The following is a 15,079-nucleotide window of genomic DNA, read 5'->3' on the forward strand; positions in this document are numbered from 1 at the left end:
CAGGAATTTACTTATGTAGTTACAAGTGTGATTAAATCATTGATCCTGTTATAGTATCTATTCTCACCAGTATTAAAAAACTGATTTCTAATGTAAATTAACAGAATTAATGTAATGATTCAGATTATGGTGCTCGCTTCGGCAGCACATATACTAAAATTGGAACTGTACAGAGAAGATTAGCATGGCCCCTGTGCAAGGATGACACGCAAATTCATGAAGCGTTCCATAATTCTAAGATCCCACATGCCTCACGGCCAAAATACCAAAACATAAAACAGAAGCAATATTGTAACAAATTCAATAAAGACTTAAAAAAAAAGATGCACATCAGATTATGTTACATATACAAATCAAGTCATTGTTGCTAACATTACCAAATATTCCTCCTGATAGAAATGTTAATAGTGTTTCAAATTAGGATTGCCAATAAAAATTATCAGTAGCAATGTTAAAAATTAGATTGTATACAAATAGAAAATTGGATTGTTGGCTACTTTTACCACAAATATAATCACTAATATTATAAATTATAACCAGTATTACAAATTACTGTTATTGATAAAAAATTGTGAGTACCAATGTTATGAATTAAATTATAGTTCCTAATAGAAGTTGAGTAATTATTACTAGTATTGAAGATTATAACTATTATTACAAATTATTATCAATATTATAAACTATGCTCTAATATAAATTATAAGTCCCTGTTTTGAATTATATTATACTTATAAAAATTGTATTATTGCTAATATCATCAAATATTGCAACTAAGATTACAATTTATTACAGTGTTACAAATTAAGATCATCAATATAACTGATTAGTACCTATGTTGTGAATTAAGTTATAATTACTGAAAGAAATTAAACTGTTAGTACAAACATTGTAAAGTACTGTTACAAATTACTGCCAATGTTACAAGTTAAGATTACTAATATAAATTATGAGTACCTATGTTTTGAGCTATCCTACAGTTACTAACAGAAATCATTATTAATATGGTTAATATCCAATTGATATCATAAATAATTACTAATATTAAAGTTATGTTTACTAGTATAAGTTATGAGCACCACAGTTGTGAATCAGGTTTTAGTTACAAATAGAAATTGGAAAAAAAAGAAATTGAATCACCATTACCAATGCCATCAAGTTTTATAACTAATTTGACAAGTTTTTTACAATGTTACAAGTTATGTTTATGTATATAAATAGTCATCACCAGTTTTATGAATTAAATTACAATTAAATATCAATATTGACCCAGCTTTACCAACTTAAATAAACATTGGTACTAATATTAAAAATTCTTACAAGTATTACAAATTATGGTCACTGATATAAGTCAACAGTGCTATGAATTAAGTTTACTAACAGATGAAGATCAAATCATTAGTTCTTAGGAAACCAAGTTTGTTTATCATTATCATTATTTTACATTCACTGAGAGACAGTATAACTGACTATGGTTAAGAACATGGACCCTGTAGTCAGAATTTCTGTGTTGTAATCCTAGCTCCACAACTTATTAGCTTCCGAACATAAGAAATGTTAGTTAAGTGCTCTGTGCCTCAGTTTTCCCATCTGTAAAATATGGGTAATAATAGTTCCTGCCTTACAGAGTTAATGTGAGAATTAAATTATTTAATGAACATAAAGTGGTTACAACAGTACATGTGACATTTATTAACTGCTACCTCAGTGTTGATGAAGTTCCCTTCTATTCTTTATTTTTTGAAGTGTTTTTATCATGGAAGGATGCTGGACTCCGTCAAATGCTTCTTCTATGTTTATTGATATGATACGGCTTTTTGTCCTTTATTCTATGAATATGGTGTATTACCATACACCGTATGGTGTATCAATTGATTTTCATGCAAATCGAGCCACACTTGCATTCTTGGGCCAGATTCCACTTGGTCTGACATATAATCCTTTTTATATGCTATGGGATTCACTTAGTATTTTGTTGAAAATTATGGTATCAATAATCATAAGGGATATTGATCTGTAGTTTTCTTATGATGTCTTTGTCTGGTTTTGGTATCAGGGTAACAGTAGCCTCATAGAATGAAATGGACAGTGTTCCCTCCTCTTCTATTTGTAGGAAGAGTTAATGAAAGATTAGTGTTTATTTTATTTTAAATTTTTAAATTTTTAAAATTTTAATTTAAAAAATTTTTTTGCTGTGCCGTGTGGCATGTGGGATCTTAATTCCCCAACCAGGGATCAAATCCGCGCCCCCTGCAGTGGAAGCGTGGAGTCTTAACCACTGGACCTCCAGGAAAGTCCCTAGTGTTAATTTTATTTTAAATGTTCAGCATACTTCACTGCTGAAGACATCTGGTCCTGGGTATTTCTTTGTAGGAGTTTTGTGTTTTTTAAAAAATACTAATTCAATCTCTTCGCTTATTGTAGATCTATTCAGATTTTCCATTTCTTCTTGAATTAGTTTTGGGAGTTTGTGTCTTCCTAGAAATTTGTCCATTTCAACTAGGTTTTCTAATTTGTTGGCATAGAATTGTTCATAGTGTTCTCTTATAATCCTTTTTATTTCTTTAAGGTCAGTAGTTATGTCTCTTTCATTCCTGATTTTAGTAATTAGTTTTCTCTTTTTTTAAATCTTAGTTTTAAATAAATAAATAAATAAAATCTTAGTCTAAAAGTTTGCTTATTTTGTTGATCTTCTCAAAGAACCAATGTTTGGTTTCATTGATTTTCTCTATTGTTTTTCTATTCTCAACTTCATTTATTTCCACTCTAATCTTTATTACTTCTTTCCTAATGCTTGCTCTGGTGTTTGTTTTTTGTATAGTTTCTTAAGAAGATTAGGTTATTGATTTGATATCTTTCTTCTTTTTAAATGTAGACGCTTACAGCTAAAATTTCCCTATAAGCAATTTTTGTATGTTGTCTTCATTTTCATTCATCTCGAAGTATCTTCTAATTTTCATGGTGAGTTCTTTTTTGACCCATTGGTTATTTAGGAGTGTGTTGTTTACTTTCCACATATTTGTGAATTTCCCAAACTTCCTTCTGTTATTGGTTTCTAACTTCATTCAGTGGTGGTCAAAGAACATACTTTGTATGTTTCAGTTCTTTTACATTATTGAGATTTGTTTTGTGGCTTAACATGTAGTCTGTCCTAGAGAGTGTTCTACGTACACTTGAGAAGAATATGTATGCTGCTGTTGTAGAATGGAATGTTCTATAGATGTCTGTTAGGTCTAGTTGGTTTATAGTGTTGTTTGGATCTTCTCTTTCCTTGTTTATCCTCTGTCTAGTTGTTTTATCCATTATTTAAAGTGAAGTATTGAAATCTCCAACAATTATTGCTTTTTTGCTTTTTAAATTTTTTGGCTGCATTGGGTCTTTGTTGCTGTGCATGGGTTTTCTCTAGTTGCAGCGAGCGGGGGCTCGCTGTGGTGTGTGGGCTTCTCATTGCAGTGGCTTCTCTTGTTGCAGAACACGGGCTCTAGGCACACGGGCTTCAGTAGTTGCAGTGCATGGGCTTAGTAGTTGTGGCTCACGGGCTCTAGAGTGCAGGCTCAGTAGTTGTGGCACACGAGCTTAGTTGCTCTGCGGCATGTGAGATCTTCCTGGACTAGGGATTGAACCTGTGTCCCCTGTATTGGCAGGCAGATTCTTAACCACTGTGCCACCAGGGAAGTCCCAACAATTATTATTGAATTGTCTATTTCTTCCCTTCAGTTCTGCCTGTTTTTTTGTTTCATGTATTTGGGGCTCTGTTGTTAGCATATATGTTGATAATTGTTATATATTCTTGATGGAATGACCCTTTTATCAGTATAAAATGTCCTTTCTTATCTCTAGTAACAATTTTTGTTTTAAAGTCTATTTTATCTGATGTTAGTATAGCCATTCCAGCTCTCTTTGGGTTACTATTTGCATGGTAAATCTTTTTCCATTCATTTACTTTCAAGTTATTTGTATCTTTGAATCTTAAGTGTGTCTCCTATAGACAGAATATAATTACGTCATGTTTTTCATCTATTTTGCCTATCTCTGCCTTTTAATTGGAGTGTTTAATTAATTTACATTTAATGTAATTACTGATAAGGTAGAATTTATGCTCTTAATTTTGCTATTTGTTTTCTATATTTCTTATGCTTTCTGTGTTCCTGTATTCCTCCATTAATGCATACTTTTGTGTTAAATAGATATTTTCCTGTGTGCCATTTTAATTCTCTTGTTGTTTCTTTTTCCATGTTTTTTTTTAAAAAATATTTTCTTTGTAGTTTCCCTGGGGATTACAATTAACATTTTAATTTATACCACTCTCATTTTAATTAAAACCAATTTAATTTCAATAGTATTTAAAAAACTTTGCCTTTTTATAGCTTTATTCCCTCACTCTGTCTTTGTGCTATTATTGTCATACAAATTACATCTTTACACATCATATGCCCATGAATATAGACGTATAACTATTGCTTGATGCAGTTATCTTTTAAATCAGATAGGAGGAAAAAAGCATTACAAATAAAAAATGCATTCACACTGTCTTTTATATTTATCTATGTAGTTACCTTTACAGGTGCTCTTTATTTCTTCATGTGAATGTGAGTTACTGTTTAGTGTCATTTCATCTCAGCCTGAAGGATTCTCTTAGTATTTCTTGTAGGAGAAGTGTGCTAGTGACAAATTATCTAAGTTTTTGCTTATCTGTGAATGTCTTAACTTTTCCTTCATTTTTGAAATACAGCTTTGAAGGATATAGAATTCTTAGTTGACAGTCTTTTTCTTTCAGTGCTTTGAATATGTTGTCCCACTGCCTTCTGGCCTCCAAGGTTTCTAATGAGAAATCAGCTGTCAGTCCTACTGAGGATCCTTTGTATGTGAAAAGTCACTTCTCTCTTACTACTTTCAAGATTCTCTCTTTGTCTTTCACTTTTATTGGTTTGTTTATGATGCTCCTAGATGTAGATCTCTATGAGTTTATCCTGTTTGAAGTTCAGTGAGCTTCTTGGATATGGAGATTAATCTTTTTCATCAGATTCGGGAGGTTTTCAGCCATTATTCCTTCAAATATTCTTTATTTCACTTTTCTCTTTTCTCTCTCCTTTTAGGACTCCCAATATGTGTGTGTTGACATGCTTGTGGTGTTTCACAGGCCTCTGAGGCTCCAGTCATTTTGTTTATTGTTTTCTTTCTGCTCCTCAGATTGGATAATCTCAGTTGGCCTATCTTCAAGTTCGCTGATTCTTTCCTCTGCCAGCTCAAATCTACTGTTGAGCCCCTGTAATGAATTTTTCATTTCAGTTATTATGTTTTACAATTCCAGAATTTCTATTATTTTATAATTTTTATGTTTTTATTGATAGTTTCTATTTGTTAGAACACCATTCTTATACTTTCATTTAGTTCTTTAGACATGGTTTCCTTTAGTTCTTTGAAAATATTCCAACTAGTTGATTTATAGTCTATTAATTCCAACATATGGACTTCCTCAGGGACAGTGTCTACTGACTGCTTTATTTTTCTGTTTGGGTCATACTTTATTGTTTCTTCACATGTCTTATAAATTTTAGTTGAAAACTGAATATCTTAAATAATATAATGTGACAAACTCTGGAAATCAGATTCCCCCTCCCCAGGGTTTGCTTTTGTTGTTCTTTGGAGGGTTTTTTAGGGACTTTCCTGAACTAATTCTGTAAAGTCTATATTCTTTGTCATATATGGTCATTGAAGTATCTGCTTTATTAGCTTAGTGGTCAACTAATGATTGGACAGATATTTCTTTAAACACTTAGTAAGTCTCCCAGCCTTTGCTGATGAGCTCTGAGGCCATGTTGGGGCATGCCTTCAATGTTCAGGCAGGCTGTTTACAACTTTGCCTTAGCCTTCACTTCCTGCCTGTGCAGAGCCTCATGGTCAGCCAGAGATCCTAGGCATGCACACAGCATTATGCATATTTATGGCTTTCTAGATTCCTAGGAATATGTCAGAACGTTTCAAAGCCTCCTATGAACCTCTTATTACTCAGATTTTTCTGTTAAGTTTTGGTCAGCTTGTTGATTGTCATACCTGTAATCATTGCCTCAAACAGATGCTGTGTTAAACAATTGCTGCTGATTAGTTTTGAAAAGCACCCCCAAGAAAAACTGTTCACACCAGGTGAATTCTGAGTCAGGTCAAATAGACAAGTCCTGTGAATGGAGTTTTCTGGGGAAGTGCCATACCGGTCAAATAAAGATAGTTTCTGGGAATGGGGCTTTGGAGGAACTCCTACCCTGTTCTGCTTCCTCCATTGGCTGCTAGCCAGCCTGCTGTGTTTTCATCAGAATTGCAAGGGTGTTGATTTTAAAATCTGCTGTGGAAGTGGGAAGAAGAGAATGGGAACAGGAAAAGTTCAAATGTCACAAAACTTACTGTTCTTAGTGAGATTCAGCCTTTTTCTTCAATAAATGCTTCCTGAATTATTGTAAACCTCTGGTCAGTTTCCAGAGTTCTGATAAAGTTGATTGTGACAATTTTTACCAATTTTCTCATTGCTTTTATGGAGGAAAGGATTTTTATAGGCCCTTACTTGGCATTTCTGCCAACATCACCTCCAGGCATATCTTGTTCTTTCACAACCCTAGGATAATGGTATTTCAAAGCCAGGATCTGGGTGCTAGATGTACTCATTGCTACTGGAATGTCCTTGCTTCTAGATCCTTTCATTGTGCAGAGCTTAGGAAACTTCATTATATATATATGAAATATATACATATGAAATTTTATATATGCATATATATGAAATTATATGAAATGTGTTCATACTGATACTTTTTTGGTGTTTTTTTGGCTACACCGTATGGCTTGTGGGATCTTAGTTCCCCAACCAGGGATCAAACCTGGGGCCCCAGCAGTGAAAGCGCCAAGTCCTAACCACTGAACTGCCAGGGAATTCCCCTGATACTTTTTTTTCTTTTAGAATTAAATTGTTTTATTTCTTTATAATAAACTTATCAACAGTAGTGTGAGCAGTGACTGCCTTCTTTTCATGGCATACCTGATGACAGGGAGCCACCATTATTTCTATGCTTTGTGAATTGTCATCCTCCTTGCCAAGTTTGGATCAGCCTTCCACATTGGATCCTTTTGTGTTTCCAATGTCATGAAATTCCCCCAGAGTTTTGTTAGTCTGAAATTTCCTGGCTGTGTCACTTCATCTGGGGCTTCTTCAGAGTTTACATCACACATTTTCCTCCTTCCTGCATCTCTGGGAGAAGGGGGGATGTGAGCCTGAGAGGAATAGAGGCCATGGAGAGAGGGTCGCCCTTCACTGGTTCAAGATCACATGCAGGAAAATGGAGGGAGAAGGGTCAGGATTTACATGCCTTTTATCCACAGGAGGTGCCTCACCACATTGTCTCACTGTGCAGGTTGGCTCCACTGAAGGAGAAAAGGCTCAGATCAGCAAGTCACTGGGACAGCAGGAGGGAAACTTTCCTACCAGTATTAGTGTGGTGTATCTGATGAAAACTGTTTTTTTTTCATTCTGGGCAGAAACTCACAGGATCCTGGTGATCAGCAATCAGTTGGACCAGGGAATTGGGAGGAGTTTCTTCTCTTTGAGCTGGGATTCCCCAGATACTTTCAATTCTAATCCAAGACAACGTAGGGTTCCTTCTAGCCTTCCCCCTTTCTATATTTATATTTCTCTTCTCTAACATTGAGAACCCTAACTTCCAACATTATCAATATATTTACTCATTTGCTCAATCCTACAGTGCACAGCAAGTATTTTTAGAATTTCAACACCCTTACCACTGTGAAAAACAACTGTAGTATGGTATAGCTTGAGATTTGTTTGCCCTTTTTATGTCTTTAGATGAGGATATACAAAGCACTGTATTCAAATGTTACATGGTCTAGTTCATTTTGTCATTCAACATGGTTATGTTATTCATGTTATATCAAATATAGTTTGTTTCCCTTTATATTAAATTTTAGGTTTTTTCCCACCTATGCTGACTTAATTTTATGCATTTAAATGTAATATGTTAGCATGATTCCAAAAGTTAAAATATAAAAAGGCACAGACAGATAAAATTTTAAACCTACAGGAAATGGATAATTTTCTAGGGAAACACAGTTTACTAAAATTGACCCCATTTGAACTTAACAGACCAACTTCCATAAAAGAAATAAAGTTATTAAGGAACCACCCCCTAAAAAAGCATCAGGCCCAGATGGTTTCACAGGGGAATTCTACCAAACTGTTAAAGACCAGTTAATCCCAATGCCACATAAATTGTTACAAAGAACAGAAAATGAAGAGAAACTTCCACATTATTTTTCTAAAGCAATTATAACATTGATAACACAAAAAGAAAAGCATAGACCATTTTCAATCATAAATATCAATGCAAAAATCCTAAATAAAATATTAGCAAACAAATCCAGAACTAAATTAAGAAAATAAGATAGCAAAACTGTGTAAGTTTCCTTCTTGGAATGTGAGGATGGTTTATTATAGGTAATGTATTAATATAATACAACATATTAATAGATCTGAGGAGAAAGTCATATGATCATTTCCAAGGATATTTTAAAAGCCTTTAACAAAGTTCAGCATCCATTATGATAAAATCATTCTAAAATGGAAATCAACTGAAGCCTTCTTGACATAATCAAATTTGTATACCTCAATCCAAAAGTTATTATCAACCTAATAGGACAACATTGAAAGCATTTCCACCAAGGTCAGGAACAAAGCAAGGTGCCCACTGTCTCCATTCCTTTTCAACATTGTACCATACTTAGAGGTATTAGACCAATGCAGTTAGACTAGGCAAAGCAATTATAGATGCAAGAATGGGTTAAGAAGATGTAAAGATATCTCTATTAATAGATGATATGATAGTATATCTGGAAATCCCCCAGAGAACCAATAACAAATTCAAACAATAAAATAACTTAATAACATAGCAGAATATAAAATCAACATACAGAAATCAGTAGTTTTCATATACACAAATAACCAGATAGAAGAGAAAACCCCATTTAAGGTAACAACAAAAAAGATAAAATATTTCAAGATAAATTTAGCAAGGGGTGTGCAAACTTATATGAGGAAAAGTTTAAAACACTCCTGAAAGACTCAGAGGTAGACTTACACAACTGGAAAGGCATTCCTTATTTGTTAATAGGATTAATTAACATCATAAAGATGTCAGTTCCCCTTCTTAGGTCTCTATTTTTAATTTATAAGTATAATGTGATCCCCCCAAATATACCTATAAGCTGTTATCTGGAGCTGGACAAGTTGATAGTAGAGTTCATATGGAAAAGCAAACATGCAAGAATAGCCAGGAAAACCCTGAAAAAGTAGAGCTATGAGAGGGGACTAGCCCTACCAGCCTACAAGGAGCTTAATGCATTTGCCAGCAAACATTTTATGAAGCTTTTCTAATTTAAACAATATGATGCTGACACATGAATAGGTAGACTAACAGACTAAAAGAAGAAAAATTAAAAACTCAGATTTAGATCCATGTACATATGGAAATTTAGTAGATGATAAGAGTGGCAAACTTTGTTTTTGACATTTAAGTTCTTCATCCATCTGAAGTTTATTTTCTTTTTCTGTTTCTTTTTAGCATTCTTACAAACATCTTTATTACATGTTTTCTTTAACGCTTCTCTACATGCATTACAGAGGGTTCATCACATCCATTCACTTACATTATGCTGTTCTCAATGTAGCAATCAAGTAGCACTCTTCCAAACATCTTTATTACATGTGTTCCTTGAAATTGGTTTTCATATACAGTGTGAGATAGGTAGGGATCCAGTTTCATCTTTTTCCTTATAGGCAACACTTTTTTCCCCACTGATCTGGTATGCCACCTCTGTCATATCCTAAAATCCTATATATGTGTGGGGCAAGTTCAGGACTCTTCTGTTCTACTCCGTCGGTCACTTTCTCTATACCTGTTCCAGTGCAGTACTGTCTTAATAACTATATTTTCTCATTAATTCCTGATATCTAGTAGGGCAGACGCACCTCCTGGCTGTCTGTAGCTGTGCAGAGGCTATTTTTGTCAAGGGACAGAAAGAACAGGACTTCAGAGGCCAGGAAGAAGACAAAGTTAATGGTGGGTAATGGTGGCGAGTGGTGGCAGAAGCATTAGACTTCCCACAGGCCAGCTTGCCTCTCCTATTTCCTCTTTTGTCCCCAACCCCACTGTGCAGCATGGAGGGGCAAAAGCTAGGCCTGGATTTGTGGGAGCAGTCTTGCGCCACCCCGTACTTTGAAGCTGGAAGACATATCAGGACTCTGGCCCCCGTACCCCATCTACTCCCATCCAGTTTGGAGACAACCAGGAATCCTCAGGGATACTCAGCTCAATGTGTCTAAATAGTCACCACTCAGGGGTGGGGCACAGGGAAGATCTTGTGAAGCACAGTTTGACTTCTTTTCACCCCAACTTCCCTAGCCTGGTGATCTACTTACATCAACTTGGTCATGCAGACCTAGAAGGTGGGGTGCTATGGGAATAAGGACTTCCCTTCCCTTGCTACCTGCACTCCAGGTGATTTGTGGCTCAGCAAATATTTGCAGAGGTTTCATGATGTGATGGTTGGAGTCCAGCACCAAGGTCTCTCTGGATCTGGTCCCCTCTCTGGGCCCAGGATTCGTGGTCCCTGTGCTATGAGGAAAGAGAGGATACTGTGGGGTGAGAATCAACAGGGTCAGGGGTGTGGGGATTGAGTGAAAAGAGAGCAGGAGTGGGGCTTCCCTGGTGGTGCAGTGGTTGAGGATCCGCCTGCCGATGCAGGGGACACGGGTTTGTGCCCTGGTCTGGGAAGATCCCACATGCCGCGGAGCGGCTGGGCCCATGAGCCATGGCCACTGAACCTGTGCATCCGGAGCCTGTGCTCTGCAATGAGAGAGGCCACAACAGTGAGAGGCCCATGTACCACCAAAAAAAAAAAAAAAAAAGAGAGCAGGAGTGAGGGAGCAATTGAAGTAAAGAGCGAGGATGATATGTCAAGAGGGTGAGGGTTTCTTTTTCTTCCCTTTCTTTTTTAAAATTTATTATTTTTATTGAAGTATAGTTGACTTACAATATTATATTAGTTTCAGGTGTGCAACATAGTGATTCACATTTTTTATTGATTCTACTCCATTTACAGTTATTATAAAATATTGGCTATATTCTCTGTGCTGTATGGTATATTCTTGTAGCTTATGGGGTTTTGTTTTGAGGGGCCAACTTCATTGAGGTATGACAAGTTCGGAAAAGGGGACATATCATAAGTGTACAGCTCATTGAATTTTCACAAAGTGAACACACTTCTGTCTTCTGCACCCAGATCAAGAAACACAACACAAACCAGATAGATCCCTAGCACAGTTAGAAGCTGGTGGTCTTTGGGAGGCTTGAGGGGGTGGTGGGGGGAGGTTGATGGGTTTAGATTTGTTTGTGATGTTGAAGGAGGTGAAGCGTCCCCAGACCACTGTGGCTGAATAGAAGTCTGGGTCCAAGGCCAGAGGCTGTTGTACAGGAAGATTCAACAGCAGATATCAGGTCACCGGGGAAGACAGCCAAGTTCATGGCTTCATGTTCTTGCCAGGGCTCAGATAAACAGAGGTCCCTCCACAGACACTGTGCAAGGTTGGGACTCAGGTATGTGGCTTTGCAGGGGTGGCAGGGAGGCACCTGGGGGTGGTTGGGCAGGACACTCCTCCACTCACTTCTCCTCATAGCTTCTGCTCCTGGAAGAGAAGGGCCACTGACGCTAAGGATAGGGAGGGGAACCAGAGACCCATGAAAGGGAATAGCAAACATCGAGGAAACAAAGAGGAGCGGGGAGCAGAGAGGAAAGAAGAGAGCGAGGAGAGGGCACAGGAGTCGGGGGAGGGATAGAACACGGAGAAGAAGCAGGGGCAGGGGATCAGGAGAGGAAGTAGGGACCAGCAAACAGGAACAGGGAGCAGAAAGAACAGGGAAGAGCTGGAGCTGTGGCTGCAGGCATACCTGAGGGGCACACTCAAGGCCTCGGGCATCCTTACCTGTAGATATTCAACATACCTTCCTGATATACTCCTCCCCGAGCCCCTTCCAAGGCTACACAACTCAGTGCAGGTTCCCATCCCTCAAAGAGCCTAGAGGGGATGGATGCCATGTCCTGATGGTCAGTAAAGTGTGACCAGATGTCATTTGGCTGGGACAGATTGTGATCCCCAGGTGGTCAGTCCCAAAGATCTAGGACATTATGGGTCAGGGACAGAATTTTCTGTGGTTGGCTGAAATCAGGAGCACAGTATCGTGAGGTTGGGAGTATTTGGTGGAAGAATGTCCCAGGGAGGGGCACTTTGTTCCAGGGCTGGGACAGAGCTGGAAGTCTGAGGATGAGGAGTCCATGCAGGGTGGGGACAGGCTGGCTCACCTGAGATAAGGAATTCCTAGAAGAAAACTTCTCCCCATGGATGTCACCACCACTGTTCTTGCTGGGTGTGTAGATAGATACAACCACATTGCTCTTTATATTTGGGTACTTTCATGACCCAGAGTTTCAGGACCCCTTTCAGAACATTGATTGTCTGTGAGGGGGGAAAAGAGAGAGGGACACTGAGACTGAGGAGCATTTATGGGATGAGGGGCTGAGTCTTAGTATCGCATCATTAGCTTTTGGATCTCAAATACCCACCCTATTCCCTCAGTCAGAGCAAGGTAGGGGCTTGTATTTTGGTGGGGAGGTGGGCACAGGGAAGAGGTGGGCAGGGTACCCTGGTTACCTGAACTCATAATGCCTCATGGTCTCAGTGAGAAGACCCAGGAATTAAGCCACAAGGACTAAGGGTGGGAGAAATGTGTCCGGGGACCCCTTAGGGTTCAAACATTCAAGATTTTCCTTGTCCCCAAGACTCTTGGGACAAAAGGGTTTGCAGACCATCCAGGTTCAACCACCTCAAGGGGCTTTATCCACCCTTCTGGAACCTCACTGTGAGTCCCTGCGTCGAAGGCTTCTCTGAGGTCTACCCAGACTTACCCACGTCTGTGTTAAAATAAACAGTATGGGGGCCAGCCCAAGGGTGGTCAGGGACAGAGCCAGGAGCAAAGCAGGGACCAGCAGGAAGTCGGAACTCATGGCAAGGACCTGGAGACACAGTGGGGGTGGGGGGAGTTGAAGCATGACTTTTCCCTGGCCCAGCTCACCCCCAATCAGGAGAAGATTCAAGGAACATTTAATTAACACTACTACTTTCCAGGGGCCTGGGGTCAGGGGAGGCCCCCATGGTGTGGTGGGGGGAAAGGACACTGAGACTGGGCCTCTGGTACCAGTGGCCCCACCTCCATTCATCAGAGCTGTAGCTTTCCACAAAGGTTCAGCAGGAGGCCCAAGCTCAGTGATGGATAAATAGTCAACAGGGAGGTACAGCCTGGGCATTTCTGCCCATTTGAACCCTCTGTTTTACTCTTATAAGAGATCATGTCTTCAGCCTCCTATTGGAGTGGGGATTGGTATTTGGGGCATGCCTGTGGTTCTCACAGCTTCTCATGCAGACTTTCAACTAATCTCTTTTTTAAACTCCACCTTCACCCCTACATCCAGAGAGAACTTGTGCCCTAATCATTTCCTTTGGTGGGCGCTCTACAGTATAACTGGGGTTGGTCCTCAGATTTCACCACTTCTGGCATAGGAAGTGTCCAAGGCTGGAGAGTGAGACGTAGGTGTCAATATTGATAAAAAGGAAGGGTTGTTCATATAGAAATCTACCTCTTCATCTGTCTTTGGTGGGTGTGGAGAGAAGTTTCAACATATAGGGTAATATATTGGGAGTTGTTCCAGCAGGGAGATTTTCCAACTAGAGATATCTAAGGATGGGGAAATGTGTTAATGGGGGGAGTCAATCAAGAGGGGCCATATGGACGGATGGGGTTTTATGAATGGAAAGGTTTTAAAGTGGGCTTATCAATGAGGTAGATATCAATGGTGGGTATTTCCGAATAGGAAGATTGACAATGAGAGCATGTTGATTGGCATGTCTGAATGGGGAGATATGCCAGTAGAATACATGGGAAGATTTGTCAATAGAGGTTGTCAATGAGAATTATGTCATAGAAAGGTATTTACGAATAGAGAGATTTGTCACCTGAGTGGTCATAGGAGATATGCCAATGGATTAGGTAATTATGAAGAGAGATATTTGTCACTGGGGTCCATGAGTGGGTGATAGATTACTGCTGGGTATTTGTGAATGGGGATATTTGTCAATGGGGGGGGGTCTTCCATGGAGATATGTCAATGGGATATTTATGAATAAAGAGAGTAGCTCAACAGAGGTATTTGTTAGTGGGGTATTTGTGAAAGAGGTATTTGTACAGTGAAGAGAGGGGACTTTTCAAAGGAAAGATTTACCAAGGGCTTAGAGATTTGTCACCTGTAGTTTTGTCAACAATAGAGATTTATAAATGTGGTGATTTGTCCACAGTGAGGACTTCATAGTGGGGAATGTTATCACTGGGGAGAGGGGCTGTCCTCAGAAGTCTTTTTTTTTTTTTTTTTTTTTTTTTTGCGTTACGTGGGCCTCTCACTGCTGTGGCCTCTCCCTTTGCGGGGCACAGGCTCCAGACGCGCAGGCCCAGCGGCCATGGCTCACGGGCCCAGCCGCTCCGCGGCATGTGGGATCCTCCCAGACCGGGGCACGAACCCGTGTCCCCCGCATCCGCAGGCGGACTCTCAACCACTGCGCCACCAGGGAAGCCCCCTCAGAAGTCTTTTTAAATGTTGGTATTTTTAAAAATATTGACTCACTATGTTGTAAACCTGAAACTAATATTATAAATCATCTATACTTCAATTTTTTTTTTTTTTTAATGCGTTGGGTCTTCGTTTCTGTGCAAGGGCTTTCTCCAGTTGTGGCAAGCGGGGACCACTCTTCATTGCGGTGCACGGGCCTCTTCACCATCGCGGCCTCTCGTTTCTGAGTACAGGCTCCAGACGCGCAGGCTCAGTAGTTGTGGCTCATGGGCCTAGTTGCTCCGCGGCATGTGGGATCCTCCCAGACCAGGGCTTGAACCCGTGTCTCCTGCATTAGCAGGCAGACTCTCAA

At 39.0% G+C, this 15,079-nt stretch overlaps 1 protein-coding gene and 1 non-coding gene across 3 annotated transcripts in view; both read left to right on the forward strand.

The window, feature by feature from the left end:
* SYN1 (synapsin I) overlaps positions 1-15,079 on the forward strand; it is a 44,248-nt gene that overhangs the window by 14,074 nt on the left and 15,095 nt on the right. The gene's annotated exons all lie outside the window — the stretch shown is intronic.
* On the forward strand, positions 130-236 carry LOC131749110 (U6 spliceosomal RNA). The gene has a single exon (XR_009333218.1). It is a non-coding gene; the product is annotated as a U6 spliceosomal RNA (small nuclear RNA).

The sequence above is a fragment of the Kogia breviceps genome, chromosome X (genome assembly GCF_026419965.1).
Source record: "Kogia breviceps isolate mKogBre1 chromosome X, mKogBre1 haplotype 1, whole genome shotgun sequence".
Lineage (NCBI taxonomy): Eukaryota > Metazoa > Chordata > Mammalia > Artiodactyla > Physeteridae > Kogia > Kogia breviceps.